This window comes from Sciurus vulgaris, assembly GCF_902686455.1.
Source record: "Sciurus vulgaris genome assembly, chromosome: 7".
Classification (NCBI taxonomy): domain Eukaryota; kingdom Metazoa; phylum Chordata; class Mammalia; order Rodentia; family Sciuridae; genus Sciurus; species Sciurus vulgaris.
The window spans coordinates 68,189,091-68,209,147 of NC_136467.1; the positions used below are offsets into that span (position 1 = coordinate 68,189,091).

A 20,057-nucleotide genomic window follows, 5' to 3' on the forward strand; every position below is an offset into this window, starting at 1 on the left:
TTAATGTGTCTAATAAAGAACTATTCTGTTCTGTTGCATCTCAAATTAATTCACACCAGTTGATTCATTTGCTAATCTAGATCATTTATCTCAAACTGAACTGTTCACAGATTAATAGATGTTTATTGAACAAAGACAGTAATTCAAGAAAATATAGTAAGAACATTATGAAAGGGATGTTGAAGGGAAATTGACCTTGGACAGTTTCTTACATGAATTATAGTTTATAGTCCATTTAGATATTGATTTATTATTTATTTTTTCTGTCATTTTGCTCTGCAGGTTTGATTTCATGTTGGATATTATTTCCTAGGTAAAACAGGGACCAAATTAGTATTAGGGCTTAATAGTGTCTATCTATAATGTCATATGCAATTATCTTTTAATAACATTTATAATGATGATATACTCCACTACTATTTATAATGATGATTTAGTTCTACTGCTTTCCAAGTTGTAAGAGACGGAATCTGCTCCTGTGCCTAGTTCATGAAGAGGGCTGATGTACTAGAGGAATAGGCCAAGAGATAGAAAGAATCCACAGAATCAAGAACTTAGAAATGTGAATTCAGCACAAAAAAGTGCCACAGAGTCGGACTAGCCTGATTATCCAGTTCTGTATAGTGATTATTTTTTTTCATCAGTTTAGAGTATTAAAGTAAACTAGATGCTTATATGAATGTTTAATTGTTAAGAGTCACCTTTGCATATACCTTTACAGGGGTTTATTTGCATGTAATTTCATAGGTGCACTTCAACATTTTCATGTGAGCATATTTGTTCTTTAATGTTTGGTAGTTTGAATTTGTATGTTCATAAGTGTGGATAATTTTGTGCATTTGAGTGTATACATGTGAGTTTATATTTTGGTGTATCAAAAGACAAAGTTAAGAAAGTAGATCGGTTTTCTGTTTAGTTGTTTGCTTTGAAAAATAAATGTTCTAATATGTGTTATTTATACGCTTGCTCTATGTCAATAAACTTTTTGTGTGCTTCAGAAGAATAATTATCAGATGAAGGAAAATTGACCTTGGACAGTTCTCAGGGATTGAGACAATTTCCAGGCTATGTAATTAATTGTCACTTGTATGTGTTCTGGACATTGCTGGTTCAATTGAACAAGAAATCATGTCCCTTAATAGACAATATTATTATATGATTGCTATGCCCCATTTCAGAGGTGGCACTGTTTCAGCAGCCAGAAGAATGCTCCTATTTGCTCCTATTTTCACCAACTGTTTAGCAGCTACAAATGGTGATCTAAAAGTTCTCAGTGAGTCTTAGACTTAGGACACATAACCAAAAAGGTGCTACAAGCACTTTTTATTCAGTGAAATACAGTATGATATATTCAAAATCTTATAACAAAGCCAAGCAATGTTTATGAAACTACTACTAACATATGAGCTTCTAATATTTTTCTTACTTCTACTACAAGAATGGTAGAATGCTTTTAAACTTCTCATTTTTTTCCCTGAATAAGGTGTAATTAATTATACAGAATTTCAGCTCCCATTTAGAGAGCTGAAAACCACATGTAATTGCTCTTAATAGGCTTTTTTTTTTTTTTTTTTTCTTGGCTAGAAGCATAGAAACTTCTTTCTCTGAATCAAAAAATCGTCATGCCGAGTTGAACAGGATACAAATCTGGCCTGAAGTTTTTCTACAATTGCTCTAATAATATGTACTGTTCATCTACTCCTCAGGTTGCCATTAGGTATAAAAGCATATTATCTCAGTAGGTTGCTGTTATCTCTCTGGTTACACAACCTGCCTACAAACAGGCTCTGGCTTACATCGGGAACCTGAAACACTATGGGACTACATGAACACATATAATATTGCAGTGACCTCAAGTTTTACCAGGTAAATTTTACTACCTACTTTCATGTATAGAAAATTATATCAAATTTTCCATTACTACATTTGTTTTATTATTTTTATTTAGCTTTTAATTTTTTACAGACTACATTTTGATTCATTGTACACAAATGTGGTACATAATATCGTTTCTATGGTTGTACACGATGTAGATTCATACCATTCATGCAATCATACATGTGCATAGGGTAATGATGTCTGTCTCATTCCACCATTCTTCATACCCCCCTCCCTCTCATTTCGTCTACATATTCTAAAGTTCCCCCATTATTCTCTCATTCCCCACCTCCCCCATTATATATCATTTTCCATTTATCAGGGAAAATATTTGGCCTTTGGTTTTTTGGACTTGGCTTATTTCACTTAGCATGATATTCTCCAATTCCATCCATTTATTTGCAAATGCCATAATATTATTCTTCTTTATGGCTGAATAGTATTCCATTGTGTATATATATCAGAGTTTCTTTATCCATTCATCTGAAGGGCACCTAGGTTGGTTACACAATCTAGCTATTGTGAACTGAGCTGCTATAAATATTGATGTGGTTGTGTTACTGTAGTTTGCTGATTTTAGGTCCTTTGGGTATAAACCGAGGAGTGGGATAACTGGGTCAGAAGGTGGGTCCATTCCAAGTTTTCTTAGGAATCTCCACACTGCTTTCCACTACATTTGTTTTTAACTTTAAAATTTCCAAAATTATATTTTTTCAAAGTGTGTTTTCAACTATGTGTCCAAGAGAGTAGAATTTAGAGAAAGAATATGCTCTAGATTTACTCAGATATTTAAAAGACAATATGCAAGCATATTTCTTCCTTTTCCTCCTCCTTCCTTAATGCCCATCATCTTTCCTTGTAGTTCCCCTTACTTTGCTAATATTTTTAAGTGCATTATGAGGGAAAGAATTACTGCCCAAATAGGTTTGGAAATATATAAATAAGCAAGAATGTTTATAAATTACATCATATCATTTAAAAATGCCTGCCTAGTTGCTCTGTAGTCAATAGGGTCAGAAATGTAATTTGAGCTTCCTAGCAGCTATTAAAAATGAGTTGTTCATTCAGTATGATCAGTAGTTAAAATATGTATGACTTGTCTGGAAAACAAAGTATGAAGAACATTTCTCTTACAGATTATAATAAAAGGACATCTTAGAGTATACTGAACTGGTTTTTCCATTACATTCTCATTTCAAATGCAACAATCTGTTCCAGATGGCTCAGTGTAGACTGAAACTTGATGTAAAGCATAATTCAGTGCAGTCAGTTCTGGAAAAGGTGAGAACAATGCAATTCTGGTGCACAGATCTCAAATTTAGAATATCTAAAAAAAGAATTGAAAACTGAGTTTGGTACAGATCTGTTGCATTTGTCTTATTTTGTTTAGTTATTTTGAATACCTGAAGGATCTGTTGTTCTCCAACTAATTATGAAATGTATTATAATATTTTAAGAATTTCTACCTATCCCGTTTTGTAAAATCAAAACTTTTCTAAAATATAATAAGAAATAAACTACTGGAAAGAAAAGAAAAAAGCTTTAAATGGAAGTTTTTAAATTTTGCTTCAATTACCTTAGACAAATAGTCAATTCTTCAAAAACTACAATCACTTAATTAAAATTTTGGCAAATCCTAGATGGGGTGTATCAAGGTAACACTTTCCCATTAGTTACCAGGGTATTAATATTCTATGAGACCATCTATAGATATATTACCATCTATTAAAGAATCAGTGTGCAGGTGATGGGGAAGACAATCACAAATAATGTCTTCCTATGCTAATTTGCTGCAATGGGTAATAAACTTGGGGGGCAGACACCCTAACTCTGCATAAAGGTATGTTGCTTCTGCATATGACTTGTAGTCTGGCTGCCATACTTAATAGTTCCAGTAAGCTGTTTAATTCCTGTAAATTATAGTTTTCTTATCTCTTAATCATGCTAAAGATTCCATTCTTCAACATTGTTATAAATATTAAATGAAATAATGTCAGTACTCTAGAATAATGAAAAAAATGTTATTTGCACTAATTTGTTTTTACTCAAATGTTCAAATAACAATAATTAAAAATAGGGAAATAATCATGTCTATTTTAGGTAGTGTTAGAAAGTGGCTAATATATGTAGACCTACCTAATGGGACTTCTTCCATTCATTCATTGGTGCTTATTAAAAATATCAGGTTTATTGAGGCATGATTTATGAACAGAAAATCAATTATATTTTGGTGCCTTGTTCTATGAATTTTGACAAAGCCTGTAAACTGCCATCATGCATGTAGTTACAGAATAGTTCCATCACCCCTGAAATTTTCATCTTGCTACTTTGAAGTCAATATTTACTTTCTATCCCTCACCCCTGAAAGTCACTGAGCTATTTTTCTGTCCTAAGTTCTCATTTTTTCAAAATGTCATACAAACATAATGTATAATGCATAGCCTTTTGAGTGAGATTTGTGTCAGGCAAGTAGTTCATTCTTTTTCATTTCTAAGTAGTATGCCACTGTATGAATATATCAGTTCATTATTTATTTAACAGGTGATTAACATTAGATTGTTTCCAGTTCATGACATGTATGACCTCAGACATTCATTATACGATTTTATGTAGACAAATACATTCATTTTACTTGGGTAAACACCTAGAAATGGTATTTCTGGATCATATGTACTTAAATTTTTAATTTTACAAGAAACAACGAGCCTATTTTCCAAAATGGAAAACAGCAGTATCATTTTCACTCCCTCTAGTAATGTAAAGATGATCCAAATGCTCCACATATTTACCCCTACTTGGTAAGCTCAAATGTTTTCATTTGTTTTGGTTTTGTTTTCTATTCTAATATGTGTATCATAGTATATCACTCTGATTTTAATTTGCCTTGACTTTCCTAATGACTTAGTGTTGACCATTTTTTTCATATTTTTTTTTGCCATTGTTGAAGTATATGTCTCCATTGTTGAAGTTATTGTTCAAATCTTTTGAAGTTTATTAGGTTATCTGATTTTGATAACTGTGATGGTTCTTTTTTCTGCATGGCAATCTTTTATCATATATGTATTTGTGAGTACTTTCTCCCATATTCTGCAATTATTTGGTTATATATTCTTTAAAATTATTAATTATGTCAAACTGATTAATGACACTGTTGAGGCCTTCTATATATGTACTAATTTCTACTTGTTCTATTAATTACAGAAAGAATTCTGAAATCTTCAGACGTACTTGTATATTTGCCTTTTAATTTGATTAGATCAATTTGATCTCATTTTAATTGAATTTGCTTCTTGAATTCTGAAACTTTATTGTTAGCTGCACATACATTTAGGATTGTCATCTCATTGGCAAATTTATCCACTTGTATATATCACTTATATAGTGATCATGCTATATCATTCTTTGTTGCTAGTAATATCATTTGTTCTAAAGTTTACTTAATTTATATCAACAAAATCCCTTTTCCTCAATTTTTACTAGAGTTAAAATAGCATATGATATTTTTATACTTTTACTTTCAGGTTTCCTCTTCCCCAAATTGTTTCTTTTCTGTAAACAGCATATAGCTGGCCTTGATATTTTTTATTCATTCCAGCAATTTCTGGTTTGAATTTAACTCTTTAGGCCACTTATAGTTATTATAATTGTTGAAGTGGCCAGATTTAGATCTACCATCTTGCTAGCTGTTTTCTTTGCTTCTATCTCTTCTTTTTCTTCTTAGTGTTGAAATGGGCTTTTCTTTATGATATCATTTTCTCACTGGCATTTTACTTACACCTTTTTGAAGATGTTTTTCGTTGATATAAATTTCTAATATATGTAAATGATTCATCGCAGTTTAAACACAAGTAATGTTATGCCACTTTCTGTCATGTATAAGAAATTTACAATATATTTCCAATAGTCCTATTCCAAATTTGAGGTGTCATTGACATACATTTTACTTTGATGTATGTAGCAAGTCCTTAATATGTGACTTTTTTACTTTTAGACAAAAAAGATATTATTTAGAGCATTAACATTTAAAATATTTCTGCTTTTATAATTTGTTTATTTGGTTTTTATTGCAGTGTTGGGGATCAAACCAGGGCTTCACATGTACTAGGAAAACACTCAATCACTGAGGTACACTCCCAGCTTTGGAATAACCTTTTTAAAAAGCCTTTTATCTTTGCCTTTATTTTTACCATTCCTGGAGTTCTTCAGTCTTCATGAGGATCCAATTTCCTGCCTGTTACCTTTTTTCTATCCCACGGATAATTTTTTAAAACATATAGTACAGTTTTTGCTGCACTGAAGACTCTCTTTTACTTTTGATTTTACACCTTTTGAATATGACTTGTGTGTGTGTGTGTGTGTGTGTGTGTGTGTGGTTTCTGTATTATCATTAGTTATCTTGTTTGGAGGTTTCTTGACTCCCTGGACCTGTGATGGCATGGTGTTCATTCGTTTTTTTTTTTCTTGGAAAAAACTCTAGCCCATTTCCTATTTATGTAAAGAAAGTTTCCCCCATCACTTTAAATACTTCTTCTGGTTTGTACAAAGAGAGGCTCTTCTTTAGAACTTTAATTCCATGTATAATAGTCCATTTGATATTGTTCCAGAATTCTTAGATGTTATGTTCTTTTTGGTTGTCGTTTGTTTTTCTTTACTCTTTGTCTCCTTATGTTTGTGTGTGTGCATGTGCGTGCGTGTGTGTGTGTGTGTTAAGGCTTATATCTGATGACCCACCTCCAAGTTAACTGATTCCTTTCTCAAAGATGTTGAGTATACTAATAAGGACATTGAAGGTATTTGTGAGCTGTGATAACATTTTCTTTCCCCATATCTTCATTTGACACTTTCTCGCAGATTCATTTTTCCTGCTAAAATTCTCCATTTGTTCATGCATTTTAACATATGTAATTATAGTTTTCTAATCTATCTGATACTTTGAACTTCTAGATCATCTCTTGAGTCAGCTTTTGTCCTCAGCCACATATACACAAACTCTATGACCCATTTTTCCAGGGAAGGACCTACATCTTCCTGGAATTCTAGACATTTGTAAGTATGCTGAACTCAACTTTCCAGTGGATTCAAAAAGAGTTATGTTCTGGTTGTTCATCTGGCTTCTTCATATTGTTAGGGTTGGATTTACATTCTTTTTAACATTGTGCATCCTAAGTGAAAGATGATCTCCTTTAGTTCATGAATTTAATGCTGGTGGAAAAGTTTTATATACAGTGATAATAATAATTAAATTAGAACACTTATTCTTTGAATGTCTACTTAATTTTGTTGAAAAATATGATTCTAATTATGTCCTGAATGTTCATTACATGCTACTTCCTGCATTACTATATAATAGTCCCAAAAGTCCAAGTTTTCTTAGTGACCCAAGAGTTACTAATTATCTAATTGGATTATCTAATTATAACTTGCTAATTATCTCATTTCATTTAAAATAAATTGAAATGATCATGTCTTTTCAAATGATCAAATATAGAGAAAACCTGACATTTATTGACTGAGAATTTATAACCACACTCAGTATTTTAGGAAAGGAATTTCTACATATTATCTAATTATATATTTGCAATAATCAAAATTTTACACAATGGGAATAGTAGTCTTAAAGGTACTAATACACTTGACTTTACTCTTTCAGCTAGTGATAATTACATGAGAATCAGAATGCAGTTGTACCTGGTTACAGATCTATGTTTTTTTATATATAGTGCAGTGTTTTAATGGGACCCTACTATAATACAGGTAAATTTTTGTCTTTATCATTCTATAACCTATTGCTCTGCCTACTGTTCCCTCTATCTTCTCTTATTTTCTAGTATCTTTGTTTTTACAACCGTTTGCATACATTGCCATTGTCATGCTCCAAATAAAATAGTCATTTCCTGACCCTCCATGCTTTCCAGGAAAATGTATCTGTTTTCTATCGGATTGACTTCAACCTCTTTATTGTCCTAAATAATACACATACACATACTTCATAAATTCTGAAGTATCTATTTGTTAGTGTTGTTATTAAAGTAACAAGATAATATAAGGGAAAAACTGTTTCCAAAGACCTATTAAATGGTAAAAAATTGTTTTATTAATCAAAATCCAAAAATTTAGAATTCTTAGCTTTCCAAAACATCTCTGGAACTAAATCAGAAAAGCATAGCCTTCAATTCAAGTGAGGCTAGGGCCAGTCCCTGATTAGCCATAAAAAAAAAAAAAAAAAAAAAAAAAAAAAAAGATAAGAACCAGAAAGTCCAAAGTTCCATTTTTCCATTTGACCCTTCAAGTACACTGCATAGCAAGAAAGGGAGTAGCTCTTAGTAATTTATGTTGTTGGAATATGAGTAAGCAATGAGAGTCAGGAGAAAGGGGTATGTCGGAGAAAAATGGGAGAGAAATACTCCAAGACTTTCAGGTTGGCATCAATAGTGACAACAACAATAATGATCAAGGTGGAGTGGTAACAGAAACTACAGAGGCAGGTATGAACAGTAGGCATTTGAACATGATAGGGGAAAAACACTATGAAAAAGAAACTAAAAGAGAAAACCTGTGCAAAAGGATAAAAAGGTGAAAGAGAATTGTATTTATCATCAGTTTCCCTTTTGATGGAGGGAAAAGGTAAGACTCTATGGAATTTCTAACTTAGGCTTAGGCTTAGAATAGAAGTAAGTCCTGGATAATATAAATCACTAATCTCTAACCTTTTGATGATTGAACAAATGTTACATTTTAATTTTGTGATTCTCCCCTCAATTTCTGATTGCACATAAACTATGTAAAACCTTAACCTTAAGTTTTCTCTGTGTTTTCCTGAACTAGGAAAGAACATCAGAATTTGGATACTTAAGTGATTATAATAACCAAGCCAATGGTCATTAAGAACTCCAGTAGATTATTCCTGTTCAAATATTCTGCACATACTTTAGTCAATTATTTCTCATGGGACATAATTTTCTAAAATATCTGAAAGCAACTTCAATGTTAATGAACATTGTCACTTTCAGTTTATCCCTACAAATATTTATTGAATACTCACTATCCTTTAGTTGGGAAATGGAACACCGAAACATGAAGATTAATAAGTAGTGAGGTTTAGTTTCAGAGTAATCCAGAGGGCAAAACATATATATATGGCCAATGTCATGTTGTAAAGTGATAATTTGGTACAGATAAGCCTGGGCATCATGCCAATACAGAAAAAGGCCTTGTTTCCCAGTCCAGAGTATAGGAGATGCTTATTACAAAAGATGACAGCTATGATTATCCTTGAAGAAACAATCTAAAGTTAATAAGGTAAAATAACATTGAACATTTTTGCTTCATTTAACATTTTCCCTTTGAGTATTTGGAAAACGTGGGGCACCTTTCAAAGCACTAAAGAAGTATTAAAGACTTGGGGGATACCATATTCTTGCTTATCAATTTTTAAATCTATTATAATTATACAAAATTGTACATTTCTTTTATTCTGTGATTTAGGCTCAAATTTTTACTTATAGACAAAATATTCTCAATTAATTAATCTGCTCTATGCCATAACATATAATCAGGAGTAGCTAACAGTTTAACAAAACACTTTAAATACAATATATTGCTCTAAAAACTCCCTTCTTGGTTTCTATCTTAGTGTGAAATTTATCGGTCTCGGGTATCACATGTTCCAAGCATTCCTTCATTAGAAAGTGATAAGGATGAACATTCAGCATACCATAGATAAGGAGCCTGCTAAACCAAGCACTTACTGTATTCTTTTGTCATCATTTGGGGACAATGTCTCATGGGGCTTTTCATATTTCTGTACATCTTATGAAAGAGTCACTGACTGCTTTTGTTTTGAAGTATTTTAGAAAATATTTGTAAAGCAAAGAGGCTTGGAAGATAGAAATAGCATCTCCTTCTGGAACAAAGAGAGACATGCTTACTGTCCATTATAAAATATTTGCGTTCCTTAAGTCAGGGTGCCTTTCTTGCAGGGTGTAGGAAGTATCCTCCAGTGCACTTCATTGCCTGGCAGAAACTGGGACTTAGGGAACCAGTATGAAAATGTTGATACTCTCGGTATTGCTATTGTTGTGAATAAATTGTCCTTCTCTGACCTAGGAGTCTAAAGTCTTCTACCAGAATCCATGAATCTGTGGCTGGTTCTCCTGTTAACCACAAGCAGGAACACATCTCAGAAGTTTTAAAGATTTTGATAATGTTAGTGATGAGAATGAAATGCTGGCAGAGATATCACTTTCTGAAAGAGGAATGATGAGGGTTTTGTAGGTCCTATCATGGAATTTGAGGGAAGTCTACAGAAATCAGTAGGAAACAAGTTAGCCAAATGCTATGACTATAAATAGTGATATACACTGGCCATAAAGACTTTTTGTTTTTTGCCTGTTAATGATAATAACTCAAGAAGTTTATTCCATGCTATTTGATTGGAAATAAGTGCAATACAGATGCCAGAATGCTGTCCTTAATGTTGCTAATTCTCCTCTAAGTGGGAGGATGTCCTTGCCAAGCTGCAGGCCAGTCTCACACCACCAGCATTGTAGCAACTAATACTAAGGTTTTTTTTGGATAGATAGAAATTTCCCCCTCCTTTCACTGTTTAGAGAGATGTTCACGTACATCCAGTGTGAAAGGGAATTTACCACAAAAGTCACAAGATCTGGACTGGTTCATAGCAGGGAAAAAGGAGTCATGAAACAAATTTCTTATTGAGGGAATATGGTAGGTGATGGATTGTGTTATGGCTAAATGTTTCCTTTATCTATCATGGCAAACTTAGATGCACTTGGAAGTGAAAATAAGATTTTTCAGAGACTTTTTAGATGGGACCTTGCCATTAAAAGCTTTAGTCCTCTTGGGGAGATTTTCCTGAGACAGAAAAACTGTGGGACACTGTGGATAAGGCGTGGATTAGTATTTGAGCTCTGACTATCCTGAATTGGATTTAGAATTCAGATAAAGTTAACTTATTGAAAAATGAAAAAGAAGCCAAAGAAGTCCAGATAAAATTTTTAGGTCATTAGCACTATACAGAAAACCTTCCTTTTCCCTGATGTTGACTTAAGAAATATTATTTAGACAATGAAGCAGCTATTGCTTCAAATTAAGACAGGTTTCTTAATGAACGTCACCACCACCGTGTGAACCAAGACTATATCTGGTAGCAAATTGTATACTCTAGCAAGAACAGCTATAGCTGTGTTTTTTTAGTTGAGGGATTCCTGAAGATGAAATAATAAGTGTCAGATGTAAGAGCTGTGCTTTAGTATACAGTATTGAGTGAGTCAAAAATATCTGAAGTCAATTTGGTTACACCATGAGCCACTGTCATATCACTTGAAACTGACAGTACCCATGAAGGCTGTGTTTTTCCCTGCTGTTGATTCCTCTCTGCCCTTCAACTGTGACCTCGGGCTGATTTAAAGAGAGACATTAATAAGGTCAAGGTATTCTCATTCCTCATAGTACCAAAATATAGGTGCACCTATCCATGTACAAGGAAGAATTTCAGGGAGATGAGGTAATTGAACTTTTACTATGTGTTGGGTTTAGATGCCCAAGTCACCTTTTAACCTGTATGTGTAGAAATAAAAAGACCTTCAGATTCAGGTAATGGGGTTTAAGCAAGGTTTTTAGTAGGAAAGGCAAGCTACCATCATCTTGTGGATGAAATCTTTTGGGCCAATTAAATATACTATTGATGTTTCAATATATGATTTTATAGTAGGAATTAAGGTGTTACATACTTATTCTAAGATGGTCACAATTGGGAAAAGTGCTAATAGGATGTATAAATCACTTTCTAGGTTTCTTCCCCCTTTCTTCACAGATGGTCCAACAGAAACCATTTAAAAACCCAGGGGGAAAAAGAGAACCACAGGCTTGAAGAGAACATGTGTCAGAAGAGATGCAGAATCTTAGACAACAGCTCTATACTGCCAGTGAATAGACTAGTGAGAGCTATAAGCTTAGAATGGATTACCATCAACTGAATCCAGCTGTTGGTCCCAGAGTCCCAGCTGTTTATGTAACTGAATTCATTGCAAAGATTAAACTCCTGGAATTCCATCTTTGACAAATGCCCAGGCTTTCTTCTCTTTTCGTTTTTCTTTCCTATACACTGACTCATGAGGACAAAGACCAAGTCACATTCACATGACATGACCTCCAAAACACATTTATATTAACTCTCTCAGACATTACAAGTTACCTGCCACCAAGCGTACCTAAATTACTCTGCCACTTTCCATCAGTAATACTGGGTTAGCATGAGAACCTCCACAATCTTGCTTTTTAAAAATGTAAAGCTTTAACTATATAGATGATGGTCTATTGATGAGCAATGAGAAACTTTCCTTGCAATAGATTTGGCTGTGTTATTGCCATAGTTCTGCCAAATAAAGTGGTTAATAAACCCTGAGAAAATCATGCTTTGCTAGTCAAGTTTCTGGAGACTATATAGGAAGATTTGTCCAGCAGTCAAAGAAAACATTCTGCCTATTTATTCTCAACTTAAAATAATGATTCTCAACTCTTTATTGAAACCTTTTGGTATTGATATTAGGTATTGGAGAGAATATGTCTCACTTGGAAATTCTACTTGGAGCCTTGTATTGGTTAATCCCCCAATTCAGTATCTTTTAAATGAAGATGGAAACATGCAGCTGTAATTTGTCCATCAAGCTGCAGCCTTCTCTCTACTTTGGGGCCCTCATATCCTTAAGTAACCCGTGAGCAACAAATCTCTATGAGTAATGATTTTGCAGAATGCAGCCTGTGGAGAAGGGAATAGCCTTCACTTAGGGTGAAGGGTTTTGAAATGGGTTAGGGTTTTGAAATGGTCACCTCACTAACACATAGACTTCATCCCTACCAGGTACACTTCTATGGAAAAGCAGCTATTAGCCTGCTACTCTTGTCAAAATTGAACTCCTGACCCATAGTGGCCTGTCCCTGGCCTGATATTTCATTTGGGGGTGGGTGACATCAGAGTCAATGACTAACAAGTTGAGAAAGGGTCCTAGAAATCTTACTTATCAAATAGAAATAGTTACGTTCAAGCTTACAGTCCACTTGGCTCTTCAGTGGTATCTCAGCTTGAAATTAAAGAGAAATTTGCAAACTGTTCCAAGGGTCTTAAATTTAACTGTCTACTAGATCTGCTATTTTCTACCAGATATCTCTGTCCATGATTTGATCTATATTGCCCTTCATCACAGCATGAAATTTAGTGGAAATAACAAAGAATGGTCCCAATTTCTCCCTTTCCCATGTAAAATACCTGTGAACACTTTGGGTGCCTTTTATACCCCCAATTCTGTAACTACTGCTAAGTGGAGGCAGACAAATGACACCATGCTATATTGTGAACAAATGATACAAGTTAGATTGACAACCTTCAAGTTAGATTGACAACCTTTAATTGATAGCCTTCATGTAGTCCTTTCAAAACAACAACTGGAGTTCATTATTCATACTATACTTGGTGGGTTAAACTAACCTTAGTCCTTTCATGGTTTTTGGAAGTGAACAGGACTTGCCTATTATAAAGCTCAGTAGCCTTACTACAAATCAGGGCAGTGTCAACCACTATAACTAACAGCCCTAGGTCTCCTGGCTCATCTCATATCAAAAGTGTCCTTATATTTCCCTGATGTTTTCCAATTATATCACTTCATCTAACTCAGTCACTTTCTTGACACAATGAATGTAGTAAAAACAGTAGTGAAAAACTAATAAAACAAAGACAACAACTTAGGAATTATATTTTTCCATTTATGTAAAATCCAAATATCTTTTTTTCTTGGTAAACCAACAATGGAAATAAATGAATCATTTTCTTTCTGTGTTTGACAAGCCTTTCCTGTAACACCATTTGAGTACCTACAGAAGTTGTTTTAGGCCATTACTTTGTAACAATGAGAGTATCATAAATTTTTCATGACTGTGTCCAGTCATGTTCTAAATTAGATGGCATGTGATACTTACTGAAATGTGGCATTATATCATCCCAAAACAATTTCTTCCTGAGTATATGTTTTATCATCCCAGCTATATATCATCTTTCTTTTTTGTCATTCAGCTGTAAACTGTTCAACAAATGTTCATTATCAGAGTAAGATAGAGACATTTTTTTCAGTTACCAATTTATGTTTCAGTAGTATTTCCTTAAAGTAGTTTGCTAACTTTTAACTATTGGAGGTACAATACATACATTGTGTGTAGTCTCTCCTCTTTTTGTATACTTCCTGTGAGAGTTTCTTAAAGATTTAGGTTTCTTAACAGATAAGCTTAACATTTCAAACCTATGTTGAAATTATGTAGTCACATTTTCTTTAGATAAATCACTTTATGGTCTAATCACATATTAAGTTCATAGTATAGGATTATATATATATTAGTTCATACTAATATACATGATGGTTGGTTCCCAAAGAGTCAGAAAGTTTTGTTGGAGTTGGCATTAATTTAGGAAGCCACAGAAACATATGCTTTTTAATGAAATAGACAGAGATGCAGTTTTCCTTTCAGATAAGCTCACAGCATAGATTGAAAAAAGACCAATTTCTTCAACAAGGAAAACATAACACAGATTTCCTCCACATCTTTTGGGCCAAATACAGAGCAGTCCAAAATCATAGAGTCCCCTAACTTCCATCAATCCAGCTACACTGAGATAATGCAGTGTTGGTCCAGATGATATAATTGTGAGTTATCCACAAAAATCACCATGTTATTCTTCCTAGACTTAGTGATACTGATAAGCCACCACCATCAAGAATACATATGAAAGTTTTACCCAGTAATGATGACAATTCCTCATTGATTAAGTCATTCAGTGCCATTGATCCCTCTAGCCATCAGTGAAGAAAGTTAAATGTATCATAGTTTTCTATTCTGGACTTGAAACTTTGTAAAATTTATCTTCCCTGACTACCTAAGCTATTCACAGGCTACAGATACAAAAATAAATAAATAAATAAATAAATAAAACATTTGGATGCATAAACTTTCTCTGTGATGACATAAAGATTAAGCATAGAGATGACAATATATAAAATTAGATGTTCATTTACACTATTTGCTTATAGAAACCAATATCAAATTTTAGAAACATTTTCAATCAAGTATATATACAAGTAAAAATGGAAGCAGTCATAGCATACTATTACTATGAAAGAAACTGAACAGTATGAGCAAGAATTTTATGATGAAATCTATGTAAATATATTAAAAGATTTTTTAGTAAGACCAGTTATAGTGCAATTTCCCAAGCTTCAACCTGAAGGTGAGAAACAGTGAACAAAAGACTGTTTACCTTCCACTATCATGGTATTAAGACTAAGCATTGAGATGGTTCCTGAAGAAGCACAGACCTTTTATTTCATTTTATTTTCCATTTTCTCTAATACTAAAACTGACTTATTTCATATTACTTTCCTAAAATAAAATAAGGAAGAGCTGGTTTTTATTTAATGAAAGATGGATTCAGCATGAAGTAAGAAGACCTAGATTCTAATTGTTTCTATTAACTACTTAAGAAACTTGGGCAAGTCTTTAGTAAAATGATGATTATGGAATGTTCTGTATATTCTGTAATCAATGCCTAAATTCTGAGATGCTTCTATTAAGAATGTCACACATTCCATCTGCAGCTAAATAAGTTATTTTATGAAGTCACATATGAAATCACAGAGTTTGAATGGTTTATCAAAATTGACTTATGAGCATATCACTTTGATAGCATTGTTGTAAAACTTTGGTTGGATTCAGGTTAGTTTTGAAATATTCATTTTGCATACTTGCTCTTTGAAAATGCATTTTGCTAAATATTCCTTTGCAGAATGAAGATAGAAAGCAACCATTATGATTTTATGTAATGATTTGATACTTACCAGTGCAATTTGAGAGCTATAGGGAATTCATGAAATTTACATATCAAAATAAAGATACTCTTGTGAATTTTTAAATAAAAATGCAAATATCTATAAAATGAAATAATACATCCACCATCAATAAGGTGATATGAAAAATATACATTAATCTATGAAAATATTTTATGTCATTATTATTTGACTAAATCAGTTTGCCCTCATAAAACATTAGATTACTTATCTAATTCCATGATAGGTATGAGTATGTGTGCTGTGCTTCTTACAAAGCTTTGTTTTTAATTTTGTCTAGAATTTTATTTAGTTCATCAGAAAATGAGATTATAGGAAATACTGTGCCTGTTATCCTCAGCAAATTGTACTGAATAAAATCAATGAATGACTTCATAAGCAAAGGAGTTGCATTTTTATTGTAATTAATAAGGCATTTCTTAAAATTCAAGTTGGAAACAGTTGTTGTTTCCAGAATCAAAATAATGGAACTCATATTTAGTTAACTTCATTGATTAAAGAATTTAAGCAAGTATTCATAAGTTTTAATCTTCCCCTTTCTGTCTGCCTTCCTGCTACTTTCTCTATTTCAGCCCTTCTCTCTCCACCACACATCTGGGAAAAAATTGCTGCACATAGAACATTCAACTACTAGCAACTTGTTGATGGAGTAATATATTTCATTTCCACAATTTCAATTTATTTTTACCAGTGCAAACATTTAATTTAAACCTATCATGGGGGGGGCAAATAATTATGAGCATCAAAAGATAGAGCTAAATGGTGCTCAAAGATATGCCATTCCATTACTGGTATACCAATCTCCTCTTGTGTTTTGCATAGCTGTATTAGTGACAATGATATTAAATTCAGACATCTTAAGCTCCAACTCAACAAGTATTCTTAAAAGAAACTCCTGCTATAATTAATGGCATGCTAATTTTCATTTTCATATATAATACTGAGACCACTTCAACATTTTGACATTAATTAGAATTATTTTAGAATACACTGCCTTGAACTTATCATTAGCACAATTATGAGTAATAATTGCTCTATCAGCATTACTCTTGCTTTCCCTTTTGTTCAGTTGGGACATTCCTTTTCCAATATAGACTCATTACTGTTGGGCAAAATGTGCATAGTAATCACTCCATTGTCACTTGAAGGGTTAATGTATTTAGAGAATAAATTAAAATGATCTTTTGTTTCGGCTCCTAACTTAACTATCCACATGGCATGGTGAGAATCTTCAATAATTGCAATTTTGAATATGTAGTTTTGAATGTTCCTCTTACTCAATCATGAAATGTAATCAACCAAAATTTCCAAATTTTAAAAACTTACAATAAAGTCATTATTTGTAGACCCCCCGACTTTCAATGCAGTTGCCCATACTTACTTAAAACCCCCACTTGTCACTGCATTCTGTCTGTGTCTACACAAGAAAAGAGAAATAAAATGTCCAATATAGTTGGAGTTAAAACAAGACAAAAATAAAAATTCCTGACATTAGAGAAGGTGAGATTTTAAGGCATCCCTCACTAAACAAATTCTCAAGATAATTGCTCAACTTTCTTATTTCTTGTATAGGCAGAGACTTGTTCCTTTAAGGTGAAGAAGCATACATCTTCTCTCCACCAACTACAAGAATCAGAAAGGCAATTTAATTCTTATTCCATGAATTTATGTATAGTAAAGCCAAGAAATTATACTCACATATCACAAACTTAAACAGGGCACCTTTCAAAGTTTCTAACATTTATTTCTGAATACTCTAGGAACATAAGATCTATGAACAAGTGTTCAAAGAATAAAATGTAATGTTGAAATTAATACATTTCATAACTTAAAAAACACATAAGTTCCTAGTGAGTTAGTTTCTTTTTAAGATTTAAATGCATGAAGAATATGGAATACAAATCTTAGTATTTAAATTATCTCCCCTCTTGCTCACTCATTCCCTCAACCCCCTTGGTCATATTCATTCATTGAGCAACTGCCTATTTTTTTCTCAAATCAACTAGAAATACTAAAACAGTAAACGTGATCTCATAAGAAAGAGCTGCTACCTTAAGAAAACTTCCATGGAAATATTGTCTGGATAAGATGCTACACAACACAGGAAGCGCACAGATAGTGCAGGAGCCCCTTTGGTACAATGTTTTCTAATCCTGCTATATTCCCCTCTTAGCCACTAAACCTAAAGAAAAATAAGGGCTTTGGCTTTTGCTATTTCAAAGAAGATTTTAAAGGGTACGTTTGATGCCGCCCCCTTCTCCTTCAAGAAAAAAGCTTCTTATCCTCTAGAGTTGCTGAGCTTTTAATAGTATTGTTGCTGAAGGCGATTCACCGCCCAGTCAGGTGCTCTGTTCCCAGTCTGAAAAGACCCCTTCTGGAGAAACAGTTAAAATAAGATTGTTCCTTATACTCAGCTGAAATTTCAGAGTAGAACGAATCTATGCCATGTGAATAGTTGTGCGCTTTAAAACAACAATAACAAAAAGTTTAGTCCCAAAAGGTTTGTTATTCTTGTCTTTCCTTTTTCGTGCTTGATCATTCCCTAAACAGCCCAGGTGCTGAGAAACACAGTAACTGTAACAGAAGCCAGGATCGCGGTGTGTCAGTGTCAGTCCTGAGGTGACTGTCAGAAAAGCTGGAGAGACAGCAACGTGTGGAGGGAATGAGGTCAGAATTTACTGAGAGGACCTTTCATTCTCAGGAGGAATACGGCGGGACAGTGGGGCTCTGGACCCATTGAAGGAAGGTGGGTTAGGGGCGGACTTTGCAGAGAATTCTCAGCACCAGAACGAGTGAGGGGTGGCACATGAGGGCGTTTGGGCGCTGACAGAAGGGGGAATTAAAGGGGAAGACACGGGGACAGTGAGGGCAGGGATGACCCTGTTCGGAGTGACGCTAGGGTCGGGGCCACCCACTGTTAGTGTGGAAGCTCAGGAGCTGGAAGGTGAGGTGGGACTAGGACATGGGAGCAGCTGTCCCTGGGAGGGAAAGGGTTCAGGTTGCCGGCAGGTGGAGTTGAAACCAAACATCCCCTCAGGGACCACGAAGCAGACCCCTCAGGAGACCCTCTACCTGGAGGTTGGAGAATCACAGCAGGTGGTTTGGGTTGCCTCTCAAATCTAAAGACGTTCTCTCCGGCCAAGCCTTGACATCTGACACCCTGAGCTCTCCTGGTTACTCACCAGTCCTGGGGGGGAAAGCGCCATCCGGGGCGCACGCGAGGGTTGCGCTGCGCAGGCTGCAGGCAGGGCCGGGCGGCGGTGGCGGCGCTGTCCTAGGAGCGGGACTGGAGTCGGGGGACACCAAGGCAGCGACAGCGGCGGCGGGGGCGCAAGGAACTGAGGGCGGGGAGAGCCGTGGATCTGGAGCTGCTGCGCCTCGCGCGCTCTCTGCCCATCTCCGTCTCCGCTGAAGCGGCTACTGCTACTGCCGCTGGAGAGGAGGGAGGCGAGGGGGAGGGGAGGAGGCACGCGGTAGGGAGGGAGGGAAGAAACGGAGGGAGGGGGATGAGCGAGGGGAAAGGGGGAGATGATCACTCAGAGCTGGGAGGGGGCAAGGAGACGCACAAGAGCCCAGCAAAGGTTCCCACCAGATGAGCTCAGGATGGAGAAACAGGATGAGGCGATGGGTCTCTCCCCCGCCCCCCACATACCCTGCGTCTCCCTTCGCGCCCTTTCCTTGGGCTCTTCCTCTTATAGCTCTATCTGGGGGTTGCCCAGGCTCGGCTGCAGCTAGGGCTTCAACACTCTGGTGAGGGTGTTGAGCTCGGCAGGCTAACGCGATAGCTCTCCGCGCCACCGGCCTGTGGCACCTGTGCGCGCACACACCACCACCAGCTCCATTGCAGCGGCTTCCAGACCAAGATTTCGGGCTGTCAGCCTCCCTCTTTCCCCTTTCCGGTCAGATCGTAATCGTACATGTGCATCCATGACATCTGTGTAGTTCCCCATTGCTATTTGTTTCCCTGGGCGCTCTTTGGCACCGGCTGTCCGACCAGAAGGCGCCAGCAGGGAGCTAGATGCAGGCAACCTTCTCCTGCCCCTTGGAGCTGCTGCCAGGGCAAGGGTGGCGGTGTTTGTTTGCTGCCTGGGTTGACCAGCTAGTCCGGGGTGGGGGTGGGGGGCGGTGGGGAGGATCTTTGGACCTTATTACCTTGAACCGTGTACTCAGCGATCTAGAAAGGTTGTAACTGTGAAGGGCACAGCTACAGTCCATTACCTCTTGTCTTGGTTCTCTTCCTTCCTTTACCGAACGTATATATATGTTTAA

At 35.4% G+C, this 20,057-nt stretch overlaps 1 protein-coding gene across 1 annotated transcript in view; it reads right to left on the reverse strand.

Moving 5' to 3' along the window:
• The window catches only part of FUT9 (fucosyltransferase 9), a 187,677-nt gene extending 168,691 nt beyond the window's left edge, over nucleotides 1-18,986 (reverse strand). The window contains exon 1 of the mRNA XM_079147134.1: nucleotides 18,971-18,986. The gene's annotated coding sequence lies outside the window, so the exon portion shown is untranslated. The remainder of the gene's footprint in view (nucleotides 1-18,970) is intronic.
• Nucleotides 18,987-20,057: the final 1,071 nt, after the last annotated feature.